At 42.7% G+C, this 10,900-nt stretch overlaps 1 protein-coding gene across 3 annotated transcripts in view; it reads left to right on the top strand.

The window, feature by feature from the left end:
• The first annotated feature begins 812 nt into the window (after positions 1–812).
• Thrb (thyroid hormone receptor beta) overlaps positions 813–10,900 on the top strand; it is a 372,625-nt gene continuing 362,537 nt past the window's right edge. The window contains exon 1 of one of the 3 annotated variants that reach the window (XM_071619528.1): positions 813–897. The gene's annotated coding sequence lies outside the window, so the exon portion shown is untranslated. The other 2 variants (XM_071619521.1, XM_027923190.2) reach the window with 2 other exon arrangements.

The following is a 10,900-nucleotide window of genomic DNA, read 5'->3' as shown; positions in this document are numbered from 1 at the left end:
AAGACAAAATAATGGGGTGTCCCATTATTAATGGGGTGTGAAGTGTTCCAACCTTGCACCACACTTCTCCCAGGAGTGCATAATGTTTTGTGTGTGTGTGTGTGTGTGTGTGTGTGGCGGGGGTAGGGGGTCGTCTCCCTTAAGCACTAGCAAGGTATTTTCCAAACTTCCATTCTGAGGGTGACTGTGGGTATGAAAACCGCCAGACGGCCTGGCCAGCGGGAGGCCCCGGGAGCAATGAGAGCTCCGAGTCGTCCCGACATGCGCCACAAGTTGTTTGGGGGCGTTAAAAGGAGTGCAGCGGCACGGGGCGCGCCTGTCGCGCCGGGCAAAGAAGGCCATGCTCCTAGAAGTCCCCCGCCCGGTCCCCTTGTCACTCATCCCCACCATTCCTTCCTCTTCCGAAACTAGAGGAATGACGCCCAAACTCGAACCTTCGTGCGCCTACAATCGGGTGGGCGGACGTGCGGCCACCAAACCCGTGGCAACGTCACCACCCCTGGAAGGGCACGCCCGGTGGCTGGCACGGCCGGGACTGGGAGGAGGGGGAGCTCCCGCACCTGGGGAGGCAGGTGCGGAGGCGGTTGGCCCCGGGATGGTGTGTGTGGATGCGCCTGGGGTGGGGGTCAGAGAGTTGGGCACTGAGAGCGCGTCGGAGTACGGGCCCGGAGCCGACGCGGGGCGTCAGTACCCGCCGGGCTGCCCGGGCAGGCGGCGGCGGCGGCGGCGGGTGTGCGGCTAGGAGGCCATTTCCTCGCTGCGCCCCTGGCGGAGCCCGGTTTGCCTGCTCTTGGCCGCCGCCGCCGCCGCCGCGCGAGTCGGACCGCCGGGAGGGCTGCAGGGGAAACCAGGTCACGGGTCGCACACCCGGCACGGAACCGGTACCCAGAGCCCAGAGTAAGGCAGCGAGCGGGGAACGGGCCGGGGCGGGCCAGGCACGCGGGGGGCCGGAGAGGCGGGGACTCCCGTGTCCCCGGCCACACTAGCTTCCTACGCCTATAAAAGTGGAGTGGCCGGGGAGGGTTGGAGCGGCCCTGGCTACGGCCGCCTCTCTTCGCTCAAGGAGTTGACATTTCGTGGAGTCGCGCGACGCCCGGTCGCCTGCGCTCCCCGGGACCCCGCCGCCAGGAGGAGGGGGCGGAGGAGGGTGGAGACTGCGGGGCTTGGCCAAGGAAGGCGCACATCCTCGGGCGGGCGGCCGTGACGCGGCGGGGATTAACTTTGCATGAATAATGTGAGTGCGCTTGGAAAGGAGACCTTCTGCTCCCCGGGCTCGGGGCAAGCGCCCGCAGGCTGCCTTCCCCGGGCTCGGGCGGTCAACCCAACAGGCTCGAGGGCTCCGGTAATTTGGCAAGAGGACTGCGCGGAGGAGGCAGGGGGTGGTGGGTAGGCGGAGGAGGGGGCGACAGTTCCCACCGTCCAGAAGGTGGGGACTGGGTGTCGCAGGAACCTGGACGGGTGCCGGCGGTAAAGCTCGGCGCGCGCGGGCGGGCAGGCGTGGGCGGGCGGGGGTGTCATCGCCTCCTGACCTGCCTCCGCGGGGTTTCTGCGCCCGGGGTCTGGGAGGAGGTGCCCTCTCGCGCTCCGCCACCGCGGGGCTGCAGGCAGGGAGCCACGGCGTGGGCAGTGGCGGAGCAGGGTGTCTAGGGGCCCCCTTCATTCGCAGCGGCTGTTCCTCAAACCCCAAGCCCAGTTGTTGACAGGCTCCTTGTGAAATGGAGTTTGGCATCCTCAGCGCCCAACCGAGTGGAAGTTTCCATGATGAGGAAGTTGTGTGACATGGGGGTTCGGAAAAGGTTGGCAGGCACGGGGGAGGGGGGTGCAGTTTAAAGGGACTTGGGTCTCCTGTCCCCCTTTTTTTCTCCTGCCCTGGAACTCCGGGATTTGGAATGGAGAATTGCCCTGAAAGCTGTCGTGCGCTGTTACCAGTGCCTGGCGACTCAACTCTGCTGCTCTCTGCCTCTTTGGGAAATCGGTGGCGATTCTACTAGACTCCCGAGTCGCGCTTCTTTGCTTTGCTGTTCTCGACGCAGCATCTTCCTCTGGGTCATCTCGAGTTGGTTGTGTTACCAGTTGTTCCAGATGTGCATTACCCACCTCTTGGGGAAGGATTCATTTGGGTAGTTTTTATTCCTAGTTAATTTCGTCCTTCTTAGCTGCAGTTGTCATTTTGGAGGAGGATTTCCTGATGACCATTATAGGATTATTATTGGAGCTAATTCTTAAGCCTTCTGATTTGTTTTAAGAAGACTGGGGGTGGGGTGGAATGAGGGTTGTTTTTTGTTTTTGTTTTTGTTTTTCAGTTAAAAGCTAAATGTATAATTTTCTCCAAATGGGAAAATTTAAAAGAAGGGTCTGAAGCATAGCAATTCCAAACGTGAGTCAAAGAAAGTGTTTACCTGAGCAGTCAAGTTCAGACTCTTCACCCTCCTCTCTCCACACACGTTTAGAATTTGTGAAGATTCAAACACTATGTCTAACTGGTAAATATACTTGAAATAAATCCTTCCCCTCAGCATATAATTGGTCTTAGGTACTAGTGAGATTCAATTATGAAGACTATTTTAAGTTAAAGAAATGAAGCATTCCAGGTACTGTGCATTCATACGAGAACAGAACAATTTTTATAATGATAAATGTATTAGATAAAGTAAACCTGGTAGGCAGTGTTTTTACATCATTTATCCTTAGTTTGTTATCATTGCAACAAAATATTACATGCACTGTATTGCAAAGGAATAAAAACTGCATTTTAGTGAAAATGTTCCATGATTCATTCTGAATATTCATGATGACGATTCTACTCCCTAATTCATTCTGCTTAATTCTAACTCTGAAAGGAGGCATAAGCTAAGAAACATTAATGAAAAAGGTATTTCAAAAGTATTTTGAACAGTGGATGATTTTAAGACATTTTCATGTCAGTTGGCTAAGTGAGTTAATGGACCCTAATGGCAATTTAGAAGTAAGTGATTTGTTTGGGGTATTTTATATGTAGGGTCTGGTGAGCAACTATTTATTATTTGTGCATGTTAAACAGATGCTGGTAGAATTTTATTTTTAATTAATTTCAAAGGTTTATTATATATTGGAAGTGAAAACATCTGCTAGTAAATAGAGTTTGGCTTTATTTTATGAGTAAAAGTAAATGATACTGAACATAGCTTACCAAATTCTTTTGGGTTTTTTATGAAGTGATTCCTGTTGGTTCTACAATGCAAAAGCATAATTTCATTGACATTGGGAATATTGTTGTATAAAGTAACTGGCATTACATTTCTCCCATTTTCACTTTTTTGTAGTAAATTCTGTTGTAGAGAAGAACTAAGACAATTTGCTTTTAATCTAGCATCTTGGGGGGGCGGTGAATTCTTAAAATCCCCTTAAGAACAGGGAAAGCTGAGGATTCCTTTCCTTTCCTAAGGTGTTTCCAGTTGTTTGAAGCATGAGATGTTAGGGGGCCACACATGAGATTGCATGTTTGATTATAAAATAAAATTTTTAGTAAGCTCATCTTTTGATGGAAATCAGAATATAGGTGATTGATTTCTTTAGCTCTTTCTCATTCTGTTATAAGGTTCTGTGTCACCTTGGAGCAAAGACAGTCCCTTATTCCTTTTTAAAACGTTCACTTTGTTTGTTTGCATCTTTTTCCTCCTTTCATCTTCTTTGCAATCTGAATTGTTCATTTCATTTGATATTTGTTGATTACCTGTCTACTCTGCCTACAGTATAGAGCCCATAAAAATGGGAGTCTTGACTACTTCATTGACTCTAGATTTCCCAGCATCTAGAAGAACACTTGACACACAGTAGGTGCTGAGTAAATCTTTGTTGAACAAATTAATGGTTGTGCCCAAACATCATGTTCCCCTAATGCCTGACTCAGCATTGCAAATGGGTGCCAGTTGGGCATGCCAAAATTTGTGGCTCGTGTGTATGCTTGTACACGCAAATACACACACATACCATGTTTACATGGTTCAATCTTTGCACCTCCTCACCCTCTCTGATAACAGCTGGCCTGCCATTCTGTATAGCAGCAACATTGTAGAGAGTTATTTCTCCAAATTGCTCCAGGCATTTGCCTACCTTCAGCAGTGGTGGAGATTGCCTTTCAAATGTTACCTTGATTCCCTGAAGACAGTGACCGTCAACTCCCTGAATTTTAGCAGAATCTTTATGGGTTCCAGGAGCATTGTCAGTACTAAGAGTCAAATTCCAGAGACTAGACATCACTGAGTGATTGCAGCGACTTCTCACTCAGCAGGTCTTGGCAGTGTCTTTGGCCTTGGCAGTCCTAAGAGGACCAAGGGCGTGTGGTGATATAGTTTAGGCTATAAAAATGGTGGCTTGGGAGGGAAAGGGGAATGGGACTGGCAAGTTCCAACACAAGATAGATATACTCCTTGGTAATAGATTTGGAAATAACCTGATGATGACTGTATGTTGTAACTCAAGTCAGCCAACCTCTTCTCTTTCCCCCCGGTTGCACTTTCATACATATATTCTGAACCAGATGATGGTGCAAAATACTGCATTATGTGAGCTTTCAAGTGACCAGAATTTGATAGCCAAGGGGTCATCTTCAGATTAATTATTCATGGAAATTCTTGCCAATTGGGAATAAGAGGAAATTACAATCGATGATTATGGTAATTTGTTTTTGTTTATAGAGAATCGACTTTCAGAAATGTGTCTGAGTAAATGCATAGTAAAAATTCCACAAAATAACAAGACTGTTAAAAATGGGAAGGAAAGATAAACTAAAATCCTAAGTGTTTACTGCTTTATTTACTTTATCTCTGAGCTTTGTAACAGCCAAGTTAATAGGAAAAAGAGAGAGAGAGAAAGAGAGATCTGGAGGGCATACAAGCAAGTTGTTGGTATAGATCAGATAATATGTAGAGAGCTCACCATGGTGCCTGGCAACTAGAATATATTCATATGAAAGATCAAATTATGCCATGGACAGTGCTTCAACTTGGATTCTACAGAAAATGAAGTAAAGTTTATATGGTCATGTGTTTTACCAGTCCTCAAGAGGGAGAAAAAAAATTCAGAAGGCTCAGTGAAGAAAAGTAACCTGATATGAGTTATCTCTGGGGCCCAAGCTCCTGTGATCCAGTGATGGAGATTCTGGCGATGATCCTCAATGCAGAAAACCTAGTGGAATGAATGGCTAACATGTCCATTAAACTAACTTTCTGAGACATGCAGTGTGTCCACCAGGCTTTTCATTAGAGCAATCTGAGAGGACAGAATAGGCAGGTACTTGAAAATGACCCTATAGCCATAAACTTCCCTGATTGGTGGACCTTCTGCCTTGTGCTTTTAGTCTATGTAGTTCTTATCCTTCAGGAAGTCTGTTTCAATTCCTGCCCCCACCTCTAAATTGTGATGAGAGGCTGTGAGTGGGTTTATTCATCCTTGACACTCCAGTGCCTGATAGATAAGGAGTTTGGCACAAGAGCACAGGTAAACTTCTAGTGGAAGAATAGAAGGGGGAGAAGGGGTGGTGCTTCTCATTTTCCTCTGTGTTGGTAAGTGAGTGCCATCTTCTAACTTTTGGTTTTGCCCAAAGTGAATGTTTACTGCCTGGATTGCATCATAGGCCAAATCATGCAATTGTTTTGCTAAGAAGGGCTTGTTCTGGTGTCAAAGCTGGTTGAGCAATGCATGACAAGTTAACTCCTTACTTTATTTACAGTCACTTTGATCCTTTGATTTGATTGCTTATTCCATCTGCAGATATTATGTGCCCACTGTGTGCCTGATCCTGCTAGTCACCTTGAAGTTTGGTGTGCAGCCAGTGACATATGAGACAATATACAGAGATTAAGACAAAGGGATTCTGAAATGCTCTCCACGGGGATGAAATGGATGTGCCTCTTGGAGTTTCTCATGTGAACCCTTAGCTGAAATAAAGTCATTTTATTTCTGAGGAGCTGATTGCTTTGTGGTTTTCTGTAGCCCAAGGGTATTAGTATGAATTCCAGTGGGATTCACCCAGGATTCTCTTGTACCCAAGTGGTGTAGGAAATAATATGTTAAGCCAGTGCACTTCTGGATTGAGGATGTCCATTCTCCACTTTAAGTTCCCAAACCTGTTTGTCAACTGTGGCACTTAAGAAAGTGGGGATGGGGCAAGGGGAGAGTATCTAAATCACTGAGTCACAAGTAATGTACTTCCATATCCTCCTCTCAGGAATCTGGCCAGGCGACACCTAGATTAGTGATCTACATTCAATATTGATGTTCTTTGGTCCCTACTGTCCTAATTTCAAGGGGCTGTGGAGACTTTCTGTACTGGCAGCTTTTCTTGTGGCAGTACTATTTTTATTGAGTAAGAAACTGATTTCTGTGAACTCGAGTGTCTTTTTCCAAGCAGCAAGTCAGGAGAGCCTGGAATGAGAAGGCAGGAAGCTTGACTATGCCCGGAGAAGCTTACTGCAGCATTTCCACCAGGACAGTCCCACATCCCACATAAGGGACATAGATGTGCTGGAGAATATTGATCACCTCTTTTTTCCTCAGACCCATTAAGTTTGCAGTCTGTGGGTCTACCCTTAACCACCCAGAATACCTGCATGCAAAGCTTTAACCAAAAAAAAAAAAAAAAAAACCCAACCTCAAACTGTCTTCTGGGCTATGCTTATCAAAAATTCAATGATATTTTTGTAGACATGTTCAAAGGACAGAAAAACCAAAACATGAATTCATGATCCAACTTGTCACTGTGAGGAAGATCATGGCCTACATATGGGAGCTCTAGTTTTATCTTCCTGATCTTGATGTTTTATTCTAATTTTTACTTTTCCTAATCCTGCTTTCAAAAATTGCTCAGCACCTATAAGAGTTAGGAAAGGTTTGACGTAAACTAAGTTATGCATTCAAGATTCTAGTTCTGAAAAAGGGCCTCAGGGAATCATGGCTCTCTCTGTGATCAAGGTTTTACAGATTTATCAAAAAAGTTGTGAGTGATATAAGTTGGGAAAAGCCAAAGCATGGGTGGAGGAAGGTGGATTGACAGCAGGTCTGTCTTTGTTATTTGGGGTTCATTTGGTAGGACTTTGGAGGCTTAGGAGGGCTTGTAATGAGGAGAGTTGAGAAGATAGTCATGTAGTCATGGTTTTAGTGGCATAATGTTTGATCGTGATCTTCAGGAACCACTGAGTATTCTTACCTTGTGACATATGTTGTGTTTTTAATTGATCCTCAAGATGGTTCATGTGCACTTTCCTCTCTTTATTTCTCTGAGTACTCTGTTTTCCTAGGTTTTTAACAATGTCTTCCCAGAACAGGTACTCAAAAGAAAAAAAAAGAATGATTGACGATAACATCTGTGATATTTCTGGGCTTGATCATCTTTTTCACATTTCTTTCCCACATGCATGAATGTCTTACCACCTTGCATGTCCATGCATGCAGAATCTGTCTCTGGGACTAGTGTGTGTCATGTTCACAATGCATTGACAAAACCACCACTTGCCCCAGGCTTCTGCTGCACTTCTCAGGCCAGGCTTCCAAATCATGGTGAGAAATGCCAGCCACGCTGATGTTCCAAGCTACGAATCCCACCATCGCTCAGTCTCTTCTCTTAATACTGAATGTGTTGGCAGATTCTTGTCTTATTTTATTTTTTACTTATTTTACCATTCACTTATTTTATTCTTTTGTCAACTATGTTCGGAAATGCTAAGTTTTACTACTTAAAGCAAAAACTTCAGAACCCATTTTTATACTAATGTGTGCTCTGGATGTTCAAGATCAGTTATCAGAAGGTATGTGATCATCGTATTCTTTGAATTTGTGTGTGAGACCTCAGGTGATGAAATTTAGTGCAAGAGGCTATGAAGAACAGTTTACAATATTTCACTTTTTAAAAAAAAATATCAGGCTCCTTTGTTTTAACCTCTTACTGTACTTCACAAAAAGTGATAAATTGAGGAAGCCACAGAATGGAAACCTTTTGCTTTTTCATTTAAAAAAACAATTGAAGTGTTTTGCAGTGTTGTAAAAATCCTTCTAAATTTGTTACTTTAAAAATATTATGATCATTATCTTTGTCTTTCCTTGGCTTTATTTCTAATGTTTAGATTATTGATTTACATAGGCCAGAGAATAGTTTATTTCTGTTGTGTGTCTGTTTACTGTATTTTTTGCTACACTTGCAATATTTGGAGTCCCAAAATAGGGTACTTACATCTGAATTACAGACACAATGAGGAAAAGCATAGGTTTCATTCTCATGTATTGTTTTTCTTTTTCTTTTCTTTAAAAAAAAAAGAACCAGGAAAACTTTACACCCGAAATATGTCTTTCAAAAAATTAAGTTATGACCTACTACATGGAGTATAAACCTGTCAGTATATCTGGTAGTTGTAGTATTTATGAGCAATTCGAAAAATACCTTGTCTTCCTGAGACTTTCTGGGAAAAAAAAGTCCTGTACATTTGGCTTGTTAATTCAATCACACTCTATAGGTTCATAAATAAAAGGCTAACGCATGTTTTGGAATATGCTCTATATTTATTTTTTTTTACTTTTCATTAAGAATATGTGTTCGGATTTATCTTTATAGAAGTTGCCACAAAAATGGAGCCTTAAAATAAATTTTTTTTCCCTCTTCTGGAGTCTGTCCATCCATCCATTCAACCTACCCACCCACCCATGCACCCACCCATTCATCCATCCATCAGTCACAAATTCCCTTAGCATCTGCTGGGGGCCAGGAACTATACTAGGTACAGAGACACCATGGCAAACATTCAAAACTTCTGGCTGAGTCTTCTGTGGCATTCCATATGAGCTGATTAAGTCTAGAGCCATGTTTCTCAATAGCAGGTACTATTAGAATTTGAGGCCAGATAATTCCTCTGTATCACTGCAGTCTTGGTATTTCAGGCCAGATAAATCTTTGCTATGGAGGACTGTCTGTATATTCTAGAATGATTATCAGCATTGCTGGCTTCTACCCACTGGATGCCAGTAGCACCAGTAGCATCCAAAATGTCTCTGGACATTGTCTACTGGGAGGCAAAATTGCCGCCACTGAGAACCACTAGTGCAGAGATAAAGTTGTAGAGCTTTGTAGTGGGAAGGTGTGGATTACTACTGTGACCTCACCTGGCTTCATTGCACATGCTCAGTTTCATTGTCTATAATGTAAAAATTCAATGAAATAATGTAGTGCTTGACCCCTAGTTATATATTCCTAAATAGTAGTTATTTGTAGTAGGAGGAGTATTAATATTTCACAGGTAATTGAAATATTGATAGTTCTATGACGTAGTAAGTACAATGTATCATGGGAGCACATACATAGGGGTAGGGACGGTTCTACGCAGGAAGAACACAAAACACAAACACAGGAAGTGGGTGTGAATGTGTGGGACCATTCAGGGAATTGCAAGGAGCCCAGTCTGTGTATAAAGAAAGGACAGTAAGCTGTTGGAGTCTGATATTGTAGGTACCAGATGATGAGGACATTCCTGGCCACAATAAAGAAGATGTACTTTGCATAATAAGCATGAAGAGACTGAAGAATGTAAATTCGATTTTTGTTCTAAAAGGGGGTTTGGGGATAGATCTTGAGCAAAAGGGCTTCTGGAAGTGAGGAGACCAGTTAAGGACTCAGGGTAATCAACTGAGAGGTGGCGAATTTCAGTAATGAGGCATTTAGTTACAAGTTGCCACAATGTCTTTGGGAACAGATTTTACTTTCTCCAACATGTGGCAAAATTTTTTTAGTTTAATTCCAATAATGAATATTTTTAGCAAGCTAGCTCTACATTTGGGGGAATTTCAAGTGTAATTTGAAAACAGATTACATGATGGAATCTCTAAATGTTCTCAAGTAAAGCTTAAAGACCCTCTTACAGCCTGTTCAGAGTTCTATATGACTTTAAAGGTTTCTCCGCCATTGTACATACATTCCTGCAGTTCCCATGTCTAACAAAAGCAAAGTTCTATGTGACCTTATTGAAATAATTGTTGTGATGGGAATCATTATATCAAATGTTGATTTTCTAGCTGATGAGGATTTTATTTCTTTAATGATCAAGATTAGAGATGGATGAAGAATATGAATGAATGCATGAGAGGATGGCTTTATGGAAAAACCACCTAATTAAGAATAAAAAATATTTTAAACAAGTTTCTTGGCCTATCTGAGCTTTAATTTCCTTAGTTATAAAAGGGTACTCATAAATAAATTAGGTAACCTCAGTTTATCTTTTGGCCTAGGAGTTGGCATACATTTTCTGTAACAGACCATACAGTTAATATTTTCAACTTTTCAAGACATATAGTCGCTGTTCAAATTATTCAAGTCTGCCATTGAACTGAGAAAGCAACCATGAGCAATAAGTACACAAATGAGCATGGCTGTGTACCAATAAAACTTTATTTACAAAAACAGGTGAAGGGCCATAGCTTGTTAAACCCTGTAGCGCAGCACTGTCCAATATAATGATAGCCACACACGTGGTTAAGATTTTTGTTGATAATCACAATTTGCAAACAGGTAAGAAGCATCCAGTGATTTTAATTTCAATACTTTATTTTATTTTATCCAATTCAGATATTACTGACATGTAGTCAATAAAAATATTAGTGATATTTTAAATTTTAGTTCCTTTTAAAAATAATCATCAGATTAGTTAATAGACATGTCAGGGAGCAGAGGCCAGATCTGACTCTTAATATGTTGTTAGAGGTGTTGAAGTCATTTTCCTGAAATAATTTTTAGAACTTTAGTCTGTTCTAATGACTCATAACATAATAGCTTAGCTTAAAATCCTGATTTTCCTAGTATTTATTCTAATATTTATCCTATAATTGCTTGTTCTGAGGGGGCACCTCTTTTTTAGTCAAAAAGATGTTGGCTTGTTTTCTT

Source organism: Marmota flaviventris, chromosome 1 (genome assembly GCF_047511675.1).
Source record: "Marmota flaviventris isolate mMarFla1 chromosome 1, mMarFla1.hap1, whole genome shotgun sequence".
NCBI lineage: Eukaryota > Metazoa > Chordata > Mammalia > Rodentia > Sciuridae > Marmota > Marmota flaviventris.
The sequence above is the reverse complement of the archived record's forward strand: the minus strand, read 5'-3'. Positions and strand labels throughout refer to the sequence as shown.